This window comes from Chelonia mydas, chromosome 21 (genome assembly GCF_015237465.2).
Source record: "Chelonia mydas isolate rCheMyd1 chromosome 21, rCheMyd1.pri.v2, whole genome shotgun sequence".
Lineage (NCBI taxonomy): Eukaryota > Metazoa > Chordata > Testudines > Cheloniidae > Chelonia > Chelonia mydas.
The window spans coordinates 12,580,099-12,601,544 of NC_051261.2; the positions used below are offsets into that span (position 1 = coordinate 12,580,099).

The 21,446-nt window shown below is 40.9% G+C and overlaps 1 protein-coding gene across 16 annotated transcripts in view; it reads right to left on the bottom strand.

The window, feature by feature from the left end:
• KCTD20 (potassium channel tetramerization domain containing 20) overlaps positions 1-21,446 on the bottom strand; it is a 42,631-nt gene that overhangs the window by 17,271 nt on the left and 3,914 nt on the right. For 2 of the 16 annotated variants that reach the window (XM_043533770.1, XM_037885166.1), the window contains 4 exons: positions 16,017-16,118; positions 14,719-14,826; positions 12,941-13,073; positions 9,928-9,973 (listed from right to left, as the gene is read on the bottom strand). The gene's annotated coding sequence lies outside the window, so the exon portion shown is untranslated. Of the gene's footprint in view, positions 1-9,927; positions 10,070-10,459; positions 10,546-12,940; positions 13,074-14,718; positions 14,827-16,016; positions 16,119-17,790; positions 17,870-21,446 lie in introns of those variants that run through there. The other 14 variants (XM_037885164.2, XM_037885168.2, XM_043533771.1 and 11 more) reach the window with 13 other exon arrangements.

Below are 21,446 nucleotides of genomic sequence, written 5' to 3' on the forward strand. Positions count from 1 at the left end.
GGAGTAAGCAGAGTTGACAGGATTGCCGTGAGGACAGCCAGGTAAGTCGAATTAAGATACTTCGACTTCAGCTACGTGAATAGCGTAGCTGAAGTTGCGTACCTTAGTTCAAACCCCCCACCCCACCCTCAGTGTAGCCCAGGCCTTAGTGTGACAATTTGGGGAACCTGCCTATGTGCATGTTATGAAATCTGCTTAGTTATATGAAATTGTTGTATCAGTGAATGTCTCAATGCATAGAGAGTCAGCCATGGGATGGCGAGGTCCGTGGTATCAGCCATCCTGTCTGGAAGAAGCTTCAGAAAAAAGAAAAGTTGTTAAACTTAACGATTAGGCTCTGGCCAAACAATGGATATGCAAAGAAGGGTGTCAGAGCTGGAAAACTACTTTGATCAAGTTTATCTTCAGGGAGTGCAGAATGGAAAATCCCAAACAGGAGAACAAAGGGACAGAGGTGATAGAGCAGAGGCTCAAAAAGACTAAAGGAAACTTGGGGCAAGAGAGAGGTCCAGAGGGGCATGTTTTCATAGCAGAGGGGAGAGTTTTTGATTTAGGTATCAGCTGAGAAAAAAAGAAGCTGGCTGCAGGAGACAAACTCATTCAATTATTTCTAGAAGCTATATACAGGAGTGGGGTCCTGGACTCTGACCAAATCCCAAAGAATGCTCAAGAATGGCGAGGAAACTGAGGCAGGGAAGGGCATATAGGTGGTTTATCATTTTGTTTAGATCTGTGTATCTCGTGCCATCCAAAGTAAAGAGTAATTACCTTAGAAACCTTTACAAAGCCTGTGAGTTATGTGCTTCAACTATCATGTGTTGCTGAAGAGATAAACTGTAAACCAGAGTGCCCGCAAGGCTGGAGCTCTGGGAAAGAGTGTGCTTAAACTACTGGGGTTTCTTCGCAGGAAGGGAGAAAACAGGTCAGCACTGGTCGTGGGGGTCTCGGGCTGCTGAACCAGGAGGTTCCACTTCTGTGAAGGGGTAACGGACTGTGGCCAGAAAGTGTGTCAAGAGGTCAAAGAGTGCTGGAGCCTACTCAGATCAAGGGAAGTTCAAGAACACATGGGTCCTGTGTAACGGGGCCCACACGCAGTAGCCTACTGAGTATCCAGCAAGGGGAGATTTACAGGGCTGATATACTTGGCTTGGGACACTTGCCCATTTCCTGGAAAAGGAAGTCTCCATTTTAAAATAACTTAGAAAATTAAAACATTCCTCAATAGGCAAGAGATTGAGAGAAAAATTGTGTTGGTTACAAAACTGGAAGGTCCAGGGTTATCTGTCGTGATTCACTGAGGAATGTTGTAAAACACTACAAAGGTAGTCTGGTAGGGAATAAGGAAGTACAGTTTTTACAACATTTTAAAGTGAAAACGGACACAGCTTCATTTGGTACAGCATCTTTCAGACAGCCTGCAAAACACTCTGCAGAGTTAAGTAACAATCAGACTGATGCTTGTTCCACATGATTCTCAGTAAGGTGGAACCCTCTGTGACGTTGCACTCCATAATGTTTTATGGAAATATGCTTATGAGTGTGAATGTGATGTAACTGGAATATGCTTTATGCAAAAGGTCTCTTGCAATGTATTATTACAAAGCTTATAATCTACTGAGTGTGTTTGTCCTATTTGTATGCATGTATCATTCCTGTATCTAAAGCTAGACATATGAAGTATAACTCTGAGGTCCTGTTGTAACTATTCAAAATGTGGGCCATTAATGGTGGTTTAGAATCTTGATGGCTCCCATTGACTAGGACAATTGGTTGTAGATGGTTTATTTACCTGCAAGCCTTCCTGTGGATGTGTGGGCCAGCACATGGGTAATGAAGAATGAGGTCTTACAGTGACATGTGACCATGTCACATGATACTGGAATCCATTTAGAAGGAGGGTTGGGGACCCAGTGAGACAAAAGATTCCCACCTTGTGCCAAAGCTATAAAAGGGGGTGGAACAGAATAAAAGGGGCTGCCAGTCATGAGAATATCCCTAGTTTCCACCTAAGATGTCTGCTGGAACTAACAAGGACTGTGCCAGAGGAAAGGATTGGGCCCAGACTAGGAAGGAGTCTAGTCTGTGAAAGAAGCTTATTGGAACATCTCTGAGGGTGAGATTTTACCTGTAAACAGTTTCTTAACGTATTAGGATTAGACTTGCATGTTTTGCTTTATTTGCTCGGTGACTTACTTTGTTCTGTCTGTTATTACTTGAAACCATTTAAATCCTACTTTTTATTCTTAATAAAATCACTTTTGTTTATTAATTAATCCAGAGTAAGTGATTAATACCTGGGGGAGCAAACAGTTGTGCATACCTCTCTATCAGTGATATTGAGGGCAAACAATTTATGAGTTTACCCTGTATAAGCTTTATACAGAGTAAAACAGATTTATTTGGGGTTTGGATCCCACTGGAAGCTGGGTGTCTGGGTGCTGGAGACAGGTGACCTGCTGAGCAGTTTTTGGTTAAGGTCTGCAGCTTTGGGGGCGTGGAACAGACCTGGGTCTGTGTTGCAGCATGTCTGGCTCAACAAGGCAGAGTTCTGGAGTCCCAAGGTGGCAGGGAAAACGGGCTCAGAGGTAATTCCAGCATGTCAGGTGACAGTCCCAAGGGCGTCTCTGTGACCAAACCCGTCACACCCTCCATTTGGATCTTCCCTGTTGTGTACTGAAAGGTGGGGGGATGGCTAGCTGCCTCTACTATACTATCCTTCCCTGCTCTCTGTGATATTAGGGATTACCCCCCACAGCACACAGTCCCCTCACACAGATATTAGAGGGGTTGACTGGGCCACCTATGACAGAACAAAATAAAAAATAATTGTAAACAGAGAACGTGGCAAAGGAAAATAGTTAAAGTCTGTTCATAATAATAAATATCCAGCAACCAAAGTTCATCTGTATTTAGAGCCCGGCAAATCTGAAGATATCCGCTGTATACCCATGGATATTTGCATCCGTGGATGTGGATGTCCGCAAACATGGTCTGCAGATCAGATGCAGTTTTGTATCCCAGCAAGGCTCTATCTATATTCAAAGTATTTTATTCAATGAAAGATAATAAAAACCCAGTGCAGACCAGCTGTCTCCTGCCACCTCTTATTTTCATAGTGATACTATGTCCTTCTTCCTTATCCCAATACAAATTTGATATTTAGTTGATAGTTTTTAAAGACATTACCAGGTGGTTTAGCTTAGGAGGTTTTATAAAACCTAATATTAATGGAAATTTTTCATACATTAAACTGAATTTTGTTTGGAATTAAACATTTCCTTAGTGTTTGGCAACCCTGCCCCAGCACTGAAGGACTGTGCTTTTTGCATGACAGCAGGAAAAGTAAAACTGACTAAAAACAGTGAAAGTGACTAGTTTAATTCACCATTCAAGATACTAGAGGCAACAAAGAAACAATCTCACATTTAAAATTCTTCCAACCTTAATAATTTAAAGTGTAACCAAGATGAATAAAACAAAATCTTAGTTTTAAGGTGACAGTGTCCCTTTAAATCCGCAAATAAATTTCCATATGGAACTAGAATGAGAAACATGAGTTAAGCAGGAAATACACACTTAGAATGGGTGTGCCTGACCTAATTCTATACTACATAATAATTTAGAACAGGAATGTATGTGTACTCTAATTGCACGCCTTTCTAAAGGTTTATCCGTGCGGCAATTTCCTAAGACACATCCTGAGAACATGCCAAAATGAAAGGAAACTGCACATTTGGCTACGCCTTTACAATTCCTAGTTTGGAGAGTAAAAGGGAGATTGCACAAGAGATTAAGAAAAATGAGAAAAAAATATAGAAGGAACAGCATGTTGCAAGAATTAGTATTGGGGCCACTTTTGTGAATTTTGTATCTATACCTAGGGAGGAAGCAATAAACACGACGGAATTGGTTTCTGATGTGACACAGAGGGAAGCCCATATCCCTTGGGCCTCTGCTCAGCAGCCAGGCACAACTGCAGCCCGTGAGAAGGGGTGGGAGCATACCCCAAAGCACTGGTGAGCACAGGTGGGTGGAGATTTGGTGTACAGTGCTCCCCCTGTGTGTTGGAGAACTATGGCAAGGAACTCTTCCCTGAGGTCTCCATGGGTCAATGTGGCTTCAGCACAAGGCTATGCCTATATATAGCACAACTGGGACCAAAGGGAAGAGGGTGATAACATTTAGCATCACTTAAGACTGAGGGGATGTGGCGGATAAACGATTTCTGTAACTCATGGGAGAGAAAGGCAAAAGAACAAGAAGTAATATATCCTCAAGCTACAAAAGAGGCCTGAGAAAGACCTGGATGGGAAGGAGAGGATAAAATGGAACTCCAAACCCAGGGTCTGACAGCAGGACAAAGTCGACAATTCCAGTGTGTATACAAGAACCTCATGAATGTCGGGGAGTCTCAATGAGGAACAGTGAAGTTTATGGACCATTCCGGAGAGGGCCAAGATTGGGGGAACAAGCCCCACTGGCTGATTGTAAGCGCCCTCCCTCTGATTTCAGTGAGTTACAGAGAGGTGTGGTGGAGCCGGGGGTTACACGTTGCTCCCCCAGTTGACAGTGGCGAATAGGTCATCACCCACATTAGCCTTGCCCCCAGTTGTGCTGATCTGTGCTTCAATAAACTGCTAGCCCGACAACTCCTTTTTGATAGGGATTATTTGGCTGTACTCCAGAAAAAGATTTTTCTTGGAGAAAGATTCACAAGTGTGATGAAAATCAGGAAAGTGGAATTAAAACTGGGGGACCTAAAATTTGCTATTTAAAAGGCCATCTTGGCAACCTGTCAGCAGCCCAATCTATGCTGACGAACTGTTAGTCAAAAAATGAGCACATGACAACCATAATGTTTGCTCATGCTCATATCTTCCTTGAGAGGGGGATAGAAATTGCTTGTCAGCTGAGTTCATCAACTTTGTCTTCTGAGCCTCCAGTTATAGGGAAATAATTCCAGATGGTTGTACAGAATAAAATCGTGATATGATTGAAAAAAAAGCTGATTTACACACACTTACAGCTCCATTAGAGAATCACTCTGATTCTCTGCCTGCAGTCAGTAAGTGGAGCTATTGTTAAACAGAAAAAACTAATTGCCTCTCAAATACATACAGCAAAAAAGTGACTTCTTACAAAGCTGAAGCTACTGTTACTGAAACTTCTGCAATTTGAGCACACAATAACATTGATGATGTTTGATCTTTTATATTTTCAGTCCCATATTTTTATTGCCAACGGTTATTCCAAATATTTAATATGCAATTACTTCAAATATTCATTATTGAAAAACAATTCACTTCCTTCAATAATTAAAAAAAAATGCAGAGCCACTACATAATCTTTTGCCTTCGATATGCCTGCCCTGTAATGCTGCCCTTTTCCATTTTTAGCCTTGTTATGAACATTACACAATCATAAATTGCACAATACTCTCTCTAGAATGCTTCGTAATTCTGGACAACAAATTCTTACACATGTGAGCTATGTGAAGGAATTTTGTTTTGCTTTGTGACCTACAATGCCTTTGACTGCTGCTTTCAAACTGTAGTCCTTATTTTCAGCTAAGTTCCACGGTCTGAACAGTTTCTCAGATCCACAGGGCCTCCTGTCACTAAACAACTGTAAAATGTTTATAAACGTTTAGGAAATTCTCAGACAAAAAACTTTGTTAATACTACACGCTTTAGCAGTATGACAATTCAAAATTAATATCAACCAAAAAAGAAGATGGAAATATTTGGGACATGTGTTAAGAATAAGGCCAGAGCATCTGCAGGTGTGCCACTGGGCAGCTGGAGGAACACCCAAAAGGGCCAGTCAAAAGAATCCCTCTGTCAAATGCTAGAGAGAGAGGGAAAACTTATGTGACTTAATAGAGAACATGCAATGAGCAGCCAGGACAGACAGTGATGGCAGAGCCCTGTTTGTGCTGTAAGCAATATCTGACGGCATGAGAAGGATTCAGATTGAGGGATACTGCCAGGCATTGCTGAGGCTGGTGGATTTTTTTCTTTAAATAGAGGATTTTTCACATTTTTGTGGAACGCTGTGATGCTACAGTACTTCACATGAAGTGAATCTCTCCGTCACGTGCAGATCTCTACACACAAGCACATCGGCAGTGACGTAGCCCTTGCTTCTTAGTTCCTTCTCTTTTGAACTGAAGACAGAAGTTACCCCAGGTGTCCTGTAGATAGGCATATACTACAAAGTGCAATGTTTAATTTTCTGTGGAATCTTTTATGATGACTGACAGGTTGCTTTGTTTTAACAAGGACAGTAGGCTAATGAGCATCTTGGGTGTGAACTTCAGGAGATTACATATATAATTTAGACCAAGGAACAGTAGATCCAACATATGTACAAACTGCAAATTATTAGCTACGACCCTGATCGTGACAGCCAAAAATTACCTGGAGCACATTTTTATGTACAAAACATTGCACATTCTCCTCTTCTCTCGTAATTCATGCAATCAGACCAAAGCAAACAACAAAGATACATCTCAAATATATCTTAATACTACAATGGCTCTTTTTACATAGTTTTTGTGATACACGCTAGATGGCACATTGAAATTTCTCTTTTGCTAAAGTCACAATCACAATCAGGTAATAAAAGGGCACTTTTACAGTATGAAGCAGCATGCACACACATTACAAAATGACTTTCCTTTTTTATGAAAGAGCTCTATTAATACACAGTGGATTCATTTTGCCAACAGTGTTAGAATTATAGAAGGAAAGAATGTCCACCAGGATTCATGCAATTCAGTAAATCCCAAAAATTCTGGTAACAGACTTTACATTTTAAAGCCTGATGAAATGCCTGATTGTTTCCCTCCATTCTGCGTATAGTACTTTACTGTTAGCAAAGTTTATTGCATTTCTCATTTATTTGAGTCCTAATAGAAATTCACTGTTTCTACAAATGTAATCTGAAACTACGGTCTGGAATATGGCTTTAGTGGTTTAACATAGCACATCCACACCATGATTTAAGGGCCATGTTTTGCCAGTTTAACCTTTAACACTGAAACACCCGTTCTCCCACCGATGGTTGGATGATTTACACGCAAAACAATTATTATTATTATTATTGGGAGTTATATCAATTCTCTACAGAAACAGAGGAAACAGAATGTTCAGAGTTTTCTTGGCAACACATGATCAGCAGGAGGACTTAAGACACAATGAAAATTAACTGGGACTCATCTAATTGTATAGAACTAATTATGCTTTCAGGAGTGCTTGGGAAAAGAGTGAGCAGTGGGAGGGGAGAAGATGATGGGGAGCTGGTACTCCTGGCATGCCACAAAGCAGGGAGGGCTGAAAGCAGTGGGAGGAAGGGAGGGTGCATGGAAGTTTAGGACTAGAGGGAATCAAGGAAGGTCGGTACAGTGGAAGGAAGAGGGAGGGAGGGAGCCAGGAATAGGAGTTCCTGGGAACTGGTAGTGGGTGGGAGGGAGGGCCTGGGGGAGTGGGAGACTGGGAATGGGGAAAAGTGGGTGGAGGGCCCAGCATTGGTGCTGTAGGTTGGGGAGGAGATCCAGGTTACCTGGGAGTGGGGGATATTGGGAGGGAAAAGGTTGGAGAGTGCAGGGAGGGTCCGATGGTATGGGAAGGGAAGGTTCCAGGAAGGCAGAGATTTGGGGCACACCACTGAGATTGCTTTTGCCAAAGTCTCCAGTGATCTCTCCCTAGCGAAAGTTCAGAACCAGTACTCCATCCTCTTCCTCCTCGACGCCACTGACTGTGTTGTTCTTGAAATCTTGTCTTCCCTTGTCCTCTCCTGGTTCTCCTCTTACCTCTCTAATCATTCCTTCAGCATGTCCCTAGGAGGATCCTTCTCGACACCCCACTCCAACTTTCTATGGGGGTTCCATAGGGCTGTGTCCTTGGCCCCCTTATCCCTGGGCAATCTCATCCACAAACCAATGCAACTACCTCCCTATATGGATGACTCACAGCTGTACCACGCCACTCCAGACTTGTTTCCTACAGACCGGGCTAAAATCTCAGCCTGTCTCTCTGCCATTTCCTCGTCGATATTTCCCCCAAGCCTTCTACCCCACCTCCTTTTTCCATCATTGTGGACAGCACCACAATCCTGCCTGTTTCTCAGGCCCATCAGCTGAGCATCGGCCTGAACACTGACCTCTCTCTAGGTCCTCACATCCAGGCTATGATTACATCTGGCATTTTATTTCTGTATAACATGGCTAAAGCACAGCCTTTCCTAGCCATCCACGCAGCTAAACTCTCCTGTCTCAATTACTGCAACCTTGTTTTCTCTGGCCTTGGCAAATGCAATGCCGTGCTCGTTATCTATTCAGAATGCTGCTGAAGCGGTAAACAACCACAAAGCTACTTCATTATCCTCAAACATGACCTATGAGGAAAGGATGAAAGAAACTGGCATGTTTAGTCTTGAGAAAAGAAGACTGAAGGTGGGGGATGATCACAGTCTTCAAATATGTTAAGGGCGATTAGAAAGACGTCGCTGATCAACTGTTCTCCGTGTTCACTGAAGGCGGGACAAGGAGTAGTGGCTTAATCTGCAGCAAGGGAGATTTAGCTTAGATAGTAGGAAAAACTTTCTAACTATAAACATAGTTAAGCTCTGGAACAGGGTTCCACCGGAGGTTGTGGAATCCCCATCACTGGAGGTTTTTACGAACAGGTTGGACAAACACCGATCAGGGCTGCTCTAGGTTTACTTGGTCCTGCCTCAGTGTTGGGGATGGACTAGATGACCTCTCAAGGCCCCTTCCAACCCTGCATTTCTATGATTACTGTGAACTTTTCCAAAACAAACAGACCACAGGATATTGCCAAACTAGAACAGACTACGATCCATCTAGACATCTGACAGTGATCTATACCGAATGCCTCAAAAAAAGCCAAAATGCCTCAGTAACACTCCTGGCCAATATCCCGCCACGCACATTTACGTCTGCCCAAGAACTGACAATGCTACCAATGATGCGTGGACGGGTGCAGGGGCACCACCATATGAAGGCTGTTTCCATTGTTTACATTATTTGGGGATTAATCCTTTGAGAAATGTTTGCTCTTAAGCCTAACCCTTGTAAAGGGCTTTAATATACCACAGGAATGGGAGTTTCATAAATGCTTGTAACAATCACTACGTGAAAGAATTATCTTTGAAATAAATTAGCACTTAAAGTTAGCCTCATTACTTCAGAAAGTGATACCTCTTTCCCAGCCAGATGGAAAAGGAAACCTGGGTTATTACTAGACTAGGGGAAAGGGCCAATGAAAATGAATCTGCTCCAAATATAAGAGTTTTGTCCACATTTTGACTCAAGAAAACAAATTTTGCTTTCACATATACAGTCATGGGTGTAAGTGAGGTCAGAATTACAACCAGGGACTTTAATTAACAATCCTATGCCTTTATATTACTGGATAAACCTAAAAATCCTCACATAAAAGCTTTTTACTAAAGGATCACGAGAGGATCAATAACACGATGTTTTATCCTGTGTTCTGTGAATAGACCTATTTACAAGCCCTACAGAAATTCACATTACACTTCAGCATAGCATAAAGCAAGATTTTTTAAAATCCCTTTATATTTTAAAATGGCATTTTCTCTTTTGCATTCTCTTCCTTAGTAACCATCGGCACTTTGTTTCAGTTCATAAGAATATCTTAGTCTACAGATTGAGATTTTACATTAACATTTCGGGGAACCCCCTTCTTTATACGATCTCTATCGGAAAACTCCAGAAGAGCAACAGTCTATATTTGAAAAGTCGTGTATTCTAGACTCTGCCTAACGGCAGCATTTAAAACCCCAGAAAGAAACACGCATGATTCTATTTCTAACCTTGGAGTAAAGCTCTCACACAAACACTCATTATGACAGACAAATGAAATACACCCAATTACTTACTGTCAATTCATATGTTCCTGGTAGCTCTCTGAAGTCTGAAATCCACCTTTAATACAAGGAAAAAGCTAAGTCATAAAGAAGCTCCAGAGTTTAAACTGTTTATGCTGCAGCGACAAATGCTCCTCCCCGAAAACCCAGATGTCTGATTCATGTTAATATTTCAAATTAAAAGACCTTGCCATGCCCAGCATATATAGGAGAGAGAGAGACACACACACACCCCCCAGAGGGAGAGAAAGAGAATGTTTGCATACGCAAGAATATGTATATTTAGTTTAAATATGGACAGATGGCTACGAAATAACATTCTTCCAAGCCTGATGCTTTAAAACATTCTTTTGGACACCTGTTTTGTGTTGGTTTTCCACTAGTAGCCTAGTAGGAAAACTGCAGCTCCTGATCCCCTATGGTTAGGTTTTCAATGTCACTTTACAGCATACCCTAGCCCACTCTACCACTACAAATGCTAAATCCAGATATTAAGGAATTAAGGGTCAAATTTTGAAGAGGGCAGAAGCATGCAGTCACGCACATAAATACACATGCAATGATGTATCCTAGGCCTTTTCATTGACTCCACTGGATTTGGATCACGGTTCCAATATGCATGCACAATTACTGTGGATAAATCGGACAACTGCGTATGCAAATGACAATTTAGACACCGAGCAAGAGAGCTACAAATACCTGATTCACACACATACACCAGCAGTACGTGCACACACAATTGCACGGGCATTACTGTATGTGGTTCTGAACTTCTACCCTTTAGAAAATCAGGCCCCAATTCAAAAACTTCTGTTGTTCCTAGATACTTTAATGTAAGACCTTACTGGATTTCTCAGAAAGAATCAGATGCAAATATCATTGACAAGAACTACAGAACTGGTCTTTTACTGCTAAAATTAATGGTAAAATATTTGCATTTCAAGACATTATAATAAGATGTGAAGAAGTTACAATTTTTGTTCTGACTCATATCAGTGGTAAAGCACATGGCTATTCCGGCAGGTAAATTTTAAATCTGAATGCACTGTTAAACACACACTAGATACATGATTCACTTTAATTTAAAAAACCAAAGCTTATCTAAAAAAATCAAAATGTCGGACATGTAAAATCTAGCTGCTTGTCATTAATTTACGAACCCCATTTTTGTAACGTCCTTTGAATTGCATTGTGAATATTAAGTAGTATTTTTGTTTTGGGAACAAATTGTGCAGTGCCTATAAAGGACTAATCAACCGGGGGAAATTTTTAAAATGTGAAAGGTGCAAGTCAAGGAGTATACTTTTATTTTAGGCAAATCAAGTTTTATTATGTCTATAATCACAGTCACCCTGAAGAAGCAAGGACTATAATTATGACTATTTGATATCAGGTCATTGCTATTACAGTACTATCAATGTACAGCTACTTTCAGAGTTTTTACATGTATGTATTTAGTGCAAACTGTAACATTCACACATATTTGCACAGTACAACTAAAACAGGACCCTTCCTCTCACATCGCAGATAACCAGAAGTGACTTCATTGAAGTCAGTGAGTTACACCTGCGTGAAACAGCATAAATAAAGGCCGATCAGGACCAATGTATTAATAATTTGCAACATGTTAAAATATTTTTAATATCCAAATGATTTTTAGGTATCTGTTACATGAGAAAAATCTCTAAAGACAACCTTTAAAAAATCCTTAATTTCTTCTCATCACTTATTGAGATTTTTGGTTTTTTACGAAGTGTCTTTCGATGGTTCCCCCTCAGATTCAGCATACAATAGTTACTCTCCTAGACTCTTATTTTAAAAAGATTTTTAAAAGCCACCATCTCTCCTTGGAAGGAATCCCAATAAGTAACTGCTAACTCATTCCTGTCTCAGCTGCTGCTCTCTAACTGCCACTGATTTTTAACCAACTACGTGAGAAAAAACAAAAATAAAAAGGCAGATTCTAGAAAGCGATGTCAAAGATAGTGCGGCTATTAATTGCAGAAACCCCTTGTGACACTGGAGCATAGTTAGATTTCTTGAAAGCAAGCCAGGGAAATACCATATTGCTTAACTGAAATGCCTCTGAAATCAACGGCTTCGTAACTTGAAAAACAAGGGCTTCTGAATGAGTAGAGGAAAAGTTCTGAGTGTAAAAGGATAAAGCAGTCACTAGAGTGGGCACTCTAGGAATAACCAGCGGAATCAAGTGAACGCCAAAGTGACACCATTATAAAAAGCAAAAAGACTGTAAAGTCTATTTTTAAAAGTATGGGTAGTGTTGACAAACTGTGTAAGTGATATTTTGTTTACTCCGGTACGAGATGACCACAACAGTTTTATTTAGCACAATTTCAGCTGTCACGGGGATACATCACGTGTTTTGTCGATTTATTTTTCTGGGGCCACAGCCTCAGCTGGGGTAAATCTGCAGAGCTCCAAACAACGGTGTTAAGCCAATCTGCAACAGCCGAGGATTTGGCCCTTTGTTTTTAATAGCTGGAAGTGTTTTGCTCCCTGTTTCATAATAGCTAAGCTTTACGACAGTGCACTGGCAACAGACCTCTTGCTTTGTTTACATGACTGAACAAACATCTGACATAGCACACTTATAAATAATATATGCTTTCTAGGAATATTTCCATAACATCCTTATTTATGGGACTAATAAATATCCTCTCACGTAAAAATATTTAGTTAGCATAACTGTTTTTAGCAAAATCTCTTGGGAAATCTGTTGTTGGAAATCCACAAAGACAAAATTGTGCAAAAACCAAAACCAAGCAATCCAAGATGATACCTACCCCAACACACATAAATAGGTGCCTATATAAAGTGACAACTAAGTGGGTGCCCACAGTGGTTTCTCAATGCTGTTGCTCTTGAAACTAAAAGTTGCTGAACTCTAGTGTACTCCAGAACACAACACAATCCATTTAAGCTCATTTTAAATTTAGCTGTTTTAACAATGTTCCTTTTATGCCAATTTTTGGGTCCAAATTAAGGCTGTTTTGAGAGTCCTTACCTCACAGGGGAAGGATGAAAGTAAAATCTGATCTTTAAAACTTCTTGCCTTATAAGGAAAGCTGCACCATTCTGCTCAGCAGTCTGATGGGTTCACATATTGAGAAGCACGTCTGGTGTATAAGCCGGGACACCTATGTAAAAGATTTAATTTAAAATAGGTTTCACTGAGGAGCCTGGATAGCTCAGGAGATTCGTAATGTATAGAATCTCTCTTTCCTCCTCAATTCCAGATTTTAATCCAGGCCAGGCTAGTCATGCCAAAAATTGTTGCCATCTAATGGCTGTTTTGTGGCTTGTGTGAAATCAGTTTGATGTTCTCAGGCCAGCTGCTAATGGGACAAACGTCCACATTTGTCACCACCACCAACTGGCCTTCTTGTTGGCGGCCTCAGAGAGACGGAGGCCTAAATGGGCAAGAAGCCTAAACACCCTCTCACTGCTAGCGGTGGATGGCCCCTCCCGTGCAGAGCTGAGGTGCATTGGCAGAGAAGCATGATGAAGTTGGCATGGCGACTGTCAAAGCTCCACTTGTTCTGTGGAGAAATGGAGGATTTGAATCCAACAGCTGTCAATCTGGTGTTCTGTATCAGCACTAAATTCACAAGAAATTACTACTATTGTTTTTTTAAAGTTATTTCTCACCCTCCTAGAGGGGCAGTCATCCTAATGGCAAGTAACATCAAATGGCACGGAAACTCATTGTAAGACCAGGGAATAATATAGATCCTGCATTAATAATGGTTTAACCTCGGTAGAATAAAAAAACAACCCAACCTTTTAATATTAATACAGTGCTTCCTGGAGCTATTTGAAACACAGGTTAAACCGGTTCTGGGATAAAATGGTGTAAAAGACTATACAAATGCTAAGCCACATTAAAATCAGTTTTAGAAACCATGGTCAAGATTGGGTTGCGACAGTCTCAAACACGGCTTTTAAAAATGGTTTTTAATATGTCTGATCTCTCCAAGCAACATTTCATAATAGCTGCAAGAGACAGTTTGGGATAGCATTTAAATGTGTTCCCCACCTGCCCAATATAGTGCCTGGTAGCATACATAAATACATATCTGGTCAATATTTGCTCGACTCATAAAGCATGAGAATGAATGGCCTTGAATCACACTGACGATACATGAAGATTTTAAGCACTTCTGTACTACCTGCTTACACCACAGATATGCAGTATTAGGGGGAAAAAACCTAAAACCTGTCGAGCTCAAATCCACCGAAACATTGCATTAATAAACAGACCATACGAATGGATCCATTAGAAATTTGGTGGATTAGTGAAACTGACCTTATGTAAGGAACCTGTTCCACTTGACTGTCAGAGAAATTTTGAACAGTTCATCTACTACAAAACTAAAACTTTCAACAAATGTATACTGAACCATCTGTGATCTGAAGATCACGGAATTAGCTAATGATTCTCAACACTGGTCACTAGGTCCGTCTGAAGGGAAGGGGAAGAGTGCAGTGACTAAAAAAAAAAAAAAATGCAATGAATAGCAATTAGAAAATACCCTTCAGGGGAAAAATACTGTACACATATACTGATAACATTGAAACTACAGCTGAATTGAGTCATTAATATTCTGTACCTACAACAGCATATTTGACGAACATAGAGTATAATTTAAATCATGATCAGTTTATCCAGTTTCCACGGGATTACAAGATCTAGGAAAACACTGAATTAAATCAATGACACATGCTCCTTCAAAAGTAAAGTGTGGCTCAAAACAAATGTAACAAAATATGACACGTTTTTACCTTGTCTGTCTAAAATGCCTTTGATACGGTGAGCGTCTGTCTCCTGGGTCTGTATTGCAATCACAGTCACTCGCCTGATGAAGACCAGTCATCCCAATGAGCATTAGACTACAGAAAGTTTTCAAATGTGTGCCAAACTGTTAATATCAGTAGATTAGGGGAACTCATTCATAATTATTAACTACTACTGTAGATAAGACTAGACTGTAGTAACCTTTCCTGCGACAGGGTGTTATATAACAACATGCTTTTAATCCACTCTCAGGCACAACAGTATGGAAAAACAAATCCTCCTGCTTTTATAAAGGTTTAAGGCTCTTCATTTTCTATTTTCCTTCCCCATTTACTCTACATAAACTGAGCTGTTCCAGTAGATGGAATTACTTATGCATAACCTGGGAGACGGTTGTAAAATTTGCCCAGATAAACTGTATCTTCCTCTTCTACTAGTAACTTCTACAAAAAAACTGCAGCCATTATATTCACAGCTCAGACAAGGTTTCTCTCCTTCCTGTCACTATCCGCTCCCCTTTTGTTTGATCTCTTACTCCAGTTACACAATGGTATCTAAATATACTGCACAAGAATAACAGTCACATTAAAACATGTTGTATACGGAATAAACATTTTCTTACAAATACCACTTTTAAAAATAGATTCATAGAATCACAGGGTAAGAAGGGACCACAAGAGTCATCTAGTCTAACCCTTTGCCAAGACGTAGGAGTTGTTATGTCTAAACCATCCAAGATGGGCGACTACAGTCAATGATTGGTTTCAGAGTAGCAGCCGTGTTAGCCTGTATTCGCAAAAAGAAAAGGAGGACTTGTGGCACCTTAGAGACTAACAAATTTATTTGAGCATAAGCTTTCGTGAGCGTCTGATGAAGTGAGCTGTAGCTCATGAAAGCTTATGCTCAGATAAATTTGTTAGTCTCTAAGGTGCCACAAGTCCTCCTGTTCTTTTTATAGTCAATGATTATTACTATAAAAATATTTGCAATAGTTAAAGGGAGCCTTTCAGCAACACAAGAAAGACCAAGTTTTTCACACATGGACAGCGTTGATAGGCCATTTTGAAATTCACCCTGGTCTCACAGCTCTTCTGTAGCTGAAGTTTAGGAAATGTGATGGGCAATTGATGATGGCAGCTGATGGACTGAACCAGTGGGCCAGGAGTTGAGAGAGCTGGATTCTCCTTCTAATGCCACTGTTTGATTTGCTGTGTGTGCTGGGGCAAATCATTTAACCCTTATGCCTTAGTTATCTTGTTTGTAAAATGGGGTTAATATTGCTTACCTATTTTCCTAAAGGCCTTTGAGTTCTATGAATGAGAAATGCAAAGCATCCTCAAATCAAAACATCCATCCAATCTGTCAGTCACATAATGTTGCCAGATCACTGCATACAAGAAAGATGACAAGACTGCAGGGAGAATGTACTGCACATATACCATTTCCCATGACAATGGCCACAAGAACAGATTTCCACTGTACCATTTCATGCTTTTTCCTAATCTATCGTGGGAATTAGGCATAACTCTGCTACTTTTACACACACTGATCAGTACTTGACTCTGCAAGTAGCCCCACTGATTTCAGTGAGGCTATTCATGGAGTAAGATACTACACCCAACATTAAAATAGCAGAATCTGGCTCTGAAATTGTGGTCTCTCATTTTCTGAAAGATAATTAGAAACTGCATTATTGTTCCATTAAACTATTAATGGCAAATTCATATATGATGAAGAATAAATCTGACTCCATACCATGATTTAGCTACAGAGCAGTTACAATCCAGGTGCAAGGTACATAATTGCTCTCCCACTTCTCCCTGTCCTGAACCAGTGCTTCTCTCCCCAGTCTTTATTTGTCTCTGTGACAATTTGGGGAATCTATGTATGATTTAGGAATTGTAGTTAATTTGATGTAATTGCTGTGTCATTGAATGCCTTAATGTCTAATGACTCAGCCATGTGTTGATGAGGTCCCTGACACATTATTACGTACCCTGTCTGGAAGGAGCTACTGAACAAACAAAAGAAATTGTAGGGAGCATGCTTGAGCTGGAAGACAATTTTGATCAGCTTTATCTGCAGGGACAGAGAAATGGAGAGTGGAAAAATCCCCAAACAGGAGAACAAAGAGACAAAGGTGACAGAACATTGGTTTAAATAGACTATAAGGAAACTTGGGGCAAGAGAGGAACAAAGGGGCATGCTTTCATAGCAGAGGAAATAGCTAATGGCTAAACCAGCCAAGGAAGAAGGAAGCTGGCTGCACGATTCAGAGAAACCATGTGCAGGATGGGGATCTACAAGAACTCTGACCAAATCCCAAAGAACACTCAAGAGCGGTGAGAAAACTCAACCGGAGAAACTGGGGTGTTTTATCATTTCATCTAGATAGCTATATTGCTTGTGTCATCTAAACTAAAGAATGATTAGTTTTGGAACCTTTTGCAAAGTTTCTGTATTGTGTGTTTCAACTTTTCCTCAAGTGGTACGCTGTAACCAAGAATGTTCACAAGGTTGGAAGCTCAGGAAAGGATGTGTTTAAGCAATGCGGGTGTCTGGGGGTGGTGGTTTTGGGGGTCGGGGCAGCTGGTCCATGAGGTCCCAGTTCTGTGAAGGGGTAACAGTGTGCGCCCAGGGAGCATGCCAGAGAAGCCAAAGAAAGAGACAATGCTGGAGCCTACCCAGCCCAAGGAAAGCTCATGGGCACATGGGTCTTGTATGGTGGGAACCAGAATTCAGCAGGGGGCGCACAACTAGATCTGTGCCAGTGTGTCTGACTTTGTACCTTGTACAATTCAACCTTTTACTCTTGCAACAAACAGCCAACTAACCTTTACAAAGCACCCTCTGTTAGAGTGGGATAGGCCATATCAAATTATTAAATCTGGGTTGTATTAAGTGTGGAAATGTTACTTAGACCTATGACTGCAGATTCATCCAAAAACATTTAGCCTTCATCTCCCTCCTCTAAAGAAGAGAACTGTGGGACGCTTTCCAGAAAAAACACAACAATAATGTTAAAAGCAAGATGTATAAATAAAACAAATTTCACTAACCTAATTGCTGTGTCTGTCACACCTTTATTTCTTTTCCATGTCTTTGCTCCTTCTCTTCTAATGTTTCACTGTATCTTTGCTTTCATGAAAAATTAACACACAAATAGGCTTGGAAGGATTAGATTTATCGTAAATGTCGATAAACATCGATTTCACTGTACCCACAAACCAATGAAAAAATATTTTCAGCGATAATAATCTAAATTTACTGATAAGCAAAGTAAAAAGAACAAAACCTGTTGCTTGAGAACATATTAGATTTTGATGCAAGGACAAAATTTTGACATGTGTTGTTAACACTTTGTGTTTTAACAGTTAGAAAAGCTTTAAAATGTCAAAATGATAAAAAATAAAATAAAAATGGAATTCTGCCAAGCCTACTTATAAATAATAATTAATCTCCTGTTGTATACTCGTCTCTTTTTTTTAAATCTTGCCCCTTCCTCTACCCATCTTTCCCTTTTTACCTCTCCTTTGCCCCTTCTCTTTCAAACCAACACAAAAGGTAGCTAACTTTGCCCCAAGTTACAGATCTCGGTTTTGCCCCAATTCATTCCCGAATCATAGAAGATTAGGGTTGGACTTAGAAGAGACCTCAGGAGGTCATTTAGTCCAACCCCCTGCTCAAAACAGGATCAACCCCAACTAAATCATCCCAGCCACAAACCGTCCTAAAACAAAACACAGCCTTGATAAAACAACAGAGAGAGGTGGGAAGGTACAATTGGAGATTATATGTCAAAATGGCATAATATTCATTCATTTTGAGCTTTTACTTGTAACTTAGGATAGTCCATTTAAACTGAAGTATGTCACTCCACTCGGGCAAAAAGGAGCTCAGAGACCATAGTAATGGGCACATTATAAATTTAATCAGATTAGACAGATGACAGCCTACTTCACAAGCATATTCTGACAAGTTTTATTTGGAAGAGAGCAACAAAATGGGAACAGATTTCCAAATGAAATGAATTACTGGTAGCAGAGGAATACCAAGATCCAAGTCAGCCTGTTCTGGAGTTGGTTTTATCTGCCACCTTGTGTTCATTATAGGAACAGTTAAGCTTTATTCATTAGGTTTTGCTTTGCAATAAACTGTTTTGCAATTGTGAAATAAAGCATTAAGCAGAAAGAGGAAGTTCCAGAACATGTCCAATGTGTAAGCTATTTACTTTAAAAAAAAAAAAAAAAACCACAGAAGTCTCTTTTGAGAAAGTTCTGTTAAAATGGGATGTTATAATGCTACGTCCCGCCAAGATAGGAGAAGAATGATGTTGGCACTCCCAGCTAGAGTAAAAAGCTGCTGTTGGATCATTTATTCCAAACCCTTATGTGCCACTGTAGAAAAGTATTCATAGAGACCTAACAGGGATTCCACTGAAATATGTCTACACTTGTTTCTATTACTTCCACATATTCCCTTGGCAGGTTATTCCACTGTCAAATTAATCTGGATAGTATAAAATGTTAGTTGGATTTACCTTGGACAAATTTAGCTCTCTTAATCCCCACAGCCAAGAACTAAACAACACTCTGGTACCTTAAGATGTACACCAATAAGTGATATTCACATGGGGTAAACCCAGGCACTTTATACTAGAGATTAATTTGGTCCCATTCAATCCACTTATTCCCTCTGTGCCTAATTCTGTGCTGATTTACACCCCCTGTAAAACCATTGACTTCAATGAGTCTAAATCAGTCTAAACTTGACTCTCTATTCTATTTCACATATCTACAAAGTTCCCTTGCAACATTTTTCATTATGGGAGGCATGACCTGGACCCCCTCCAACTCATCTCCTGGCTGGTCCTACAGCTTCTCTCCTTGTGTTTTCCCACTGCAGCTTCGTGGCAATTCAACTGAGAGAGGACACATCTGTCCAAGTCATTTGACTGACACGACAGCTATGTCTACACTACAGAGCTTATGCTGCTAGTGAGATGCTCTAAGCTGATGGCAGAGAACTCTCTCTCTCTCGTCTACTTAATTCCTCCAGCCCCTGCGAGCGGCGGTAGCTATGTAGGAGGGATAGGTATAGCTATGCCAATGTAAGTTCCCAGTGTCCTTGCTAATGTGTGAAAACTACGAACAGCCTTGTCTTCACTAAGATTTTACCCTGTGTTAGCTTACACAAAAAAAGAAAACACCTTCCCGGGCCTGGTCTACACTTGACATTTTAACTGGTATATCAGTATCAGTCAAGGGTGTAAAAAAAACAAAAAAACAAACCCATCTCCTAGTGACATAGCTATGCTGATAAACCCCCCAGTGTAGACGCAGCTATATGGAGAGAAGGCAGCTTCCGCTGGCATAACGGACGTTGTTTGAAGTGGTGGTGTTCCTATCTCAGCAGAACGCCGCCTCCTATCGGTGCACATTGTGTATATACTAGGAGGCTCAGCCAGCATAGCCAGGCCACTGTAGCTATGTCAGCACAGGCTATGTAGTGTAGACACAGCCTAGGGTGGTTGCACGTCCAGATACAAAAACATGTTAATTATTAATAGTGGTCTTACAAATGCTTAACTACTACCTCAGAGATTGCCTTTCAGAGAGATCGTTGTCTAGTTGTATCAAGTTTTAGTCAGGCCTTTTGTTAAAACCCTCCAAACAATTTGATTTTCTTCAAGAAATATGGACAAGTCCCAAGACCCTCCATCGCAGGAGGGAATAACTTATACCAAGTCCATGTCACCTCCTACCAGCAATGGGTATGAGACCAAACAATTCATAGTCTCTTACCATTGCTAAGCTAGCCTCAACTTCAGCACGAGATATTATTCCAATTGCCTGACTTACTCACTCAACAGTACAACACACCGAGGAAAGATGTTCTCATGGTTAAGGCACTGAAATGGGACACGAGATCTAGATCTTGTTCCTGGCTCTGCCACAGACCATCTGTGCACGCTTGGGCAAGTTACTTAATCTCTCTTTCTCCTACCCTTTAAGGTCAGAAGGGACCAGCATGATCATCTAGTCTGACCTCCTGCACACTGCAGGCCACAGAGCCTCACCCACCTGTGTTGTCTATTTAGACCCTAAGATCTTCAGGATGGGGATGCTATCATAGAATATCAGGGTTGGAAGGGACCTCAGGAGGTCATCTAGTCCAACCCCCTATATGTTACAGCACTGGCTGAGTTCCCTCATTGTGGTCAGATACCAGGCTTGCTGTATTGCACCCAATCTTTGGATCCCACATATTTCCAGGCCTACTGGGTCTGATCAGCATCTAGACACTGCAGCTAAATCTGGTCCCTATAATCCCAGGGTGCTGAACCCTTGTGTAGCACCCCTTTTCAGGATGTGGGGCCCCACAACCCTAGACTCCGAGGCCAGTGTAGACCCCCTCCCCAAGGTCTGTCCAGTAGCTTAAACACACCCTGCCCACAGCTCCACTCTTGTGTGTATTCTGGTTTACAGTTTAACTCTTTGGGGACTATGACAGTTGAAGCAAGGAACACACAGGCTTTTTAAAGGAATTTCGTAATTGGACATACTTTACTCAGTCAAGCACAAGAATTACAGATCTGGTGGTGGTGGTGGGGGGGGGGACAACAACAAACATCTGAATGCAAGACCCTCCCTCCATTTCCTCATCCGTCTGAGAGCCCTTTGGGTTTTGGTCAGCGTTCTTCAGAGAGTCAGGA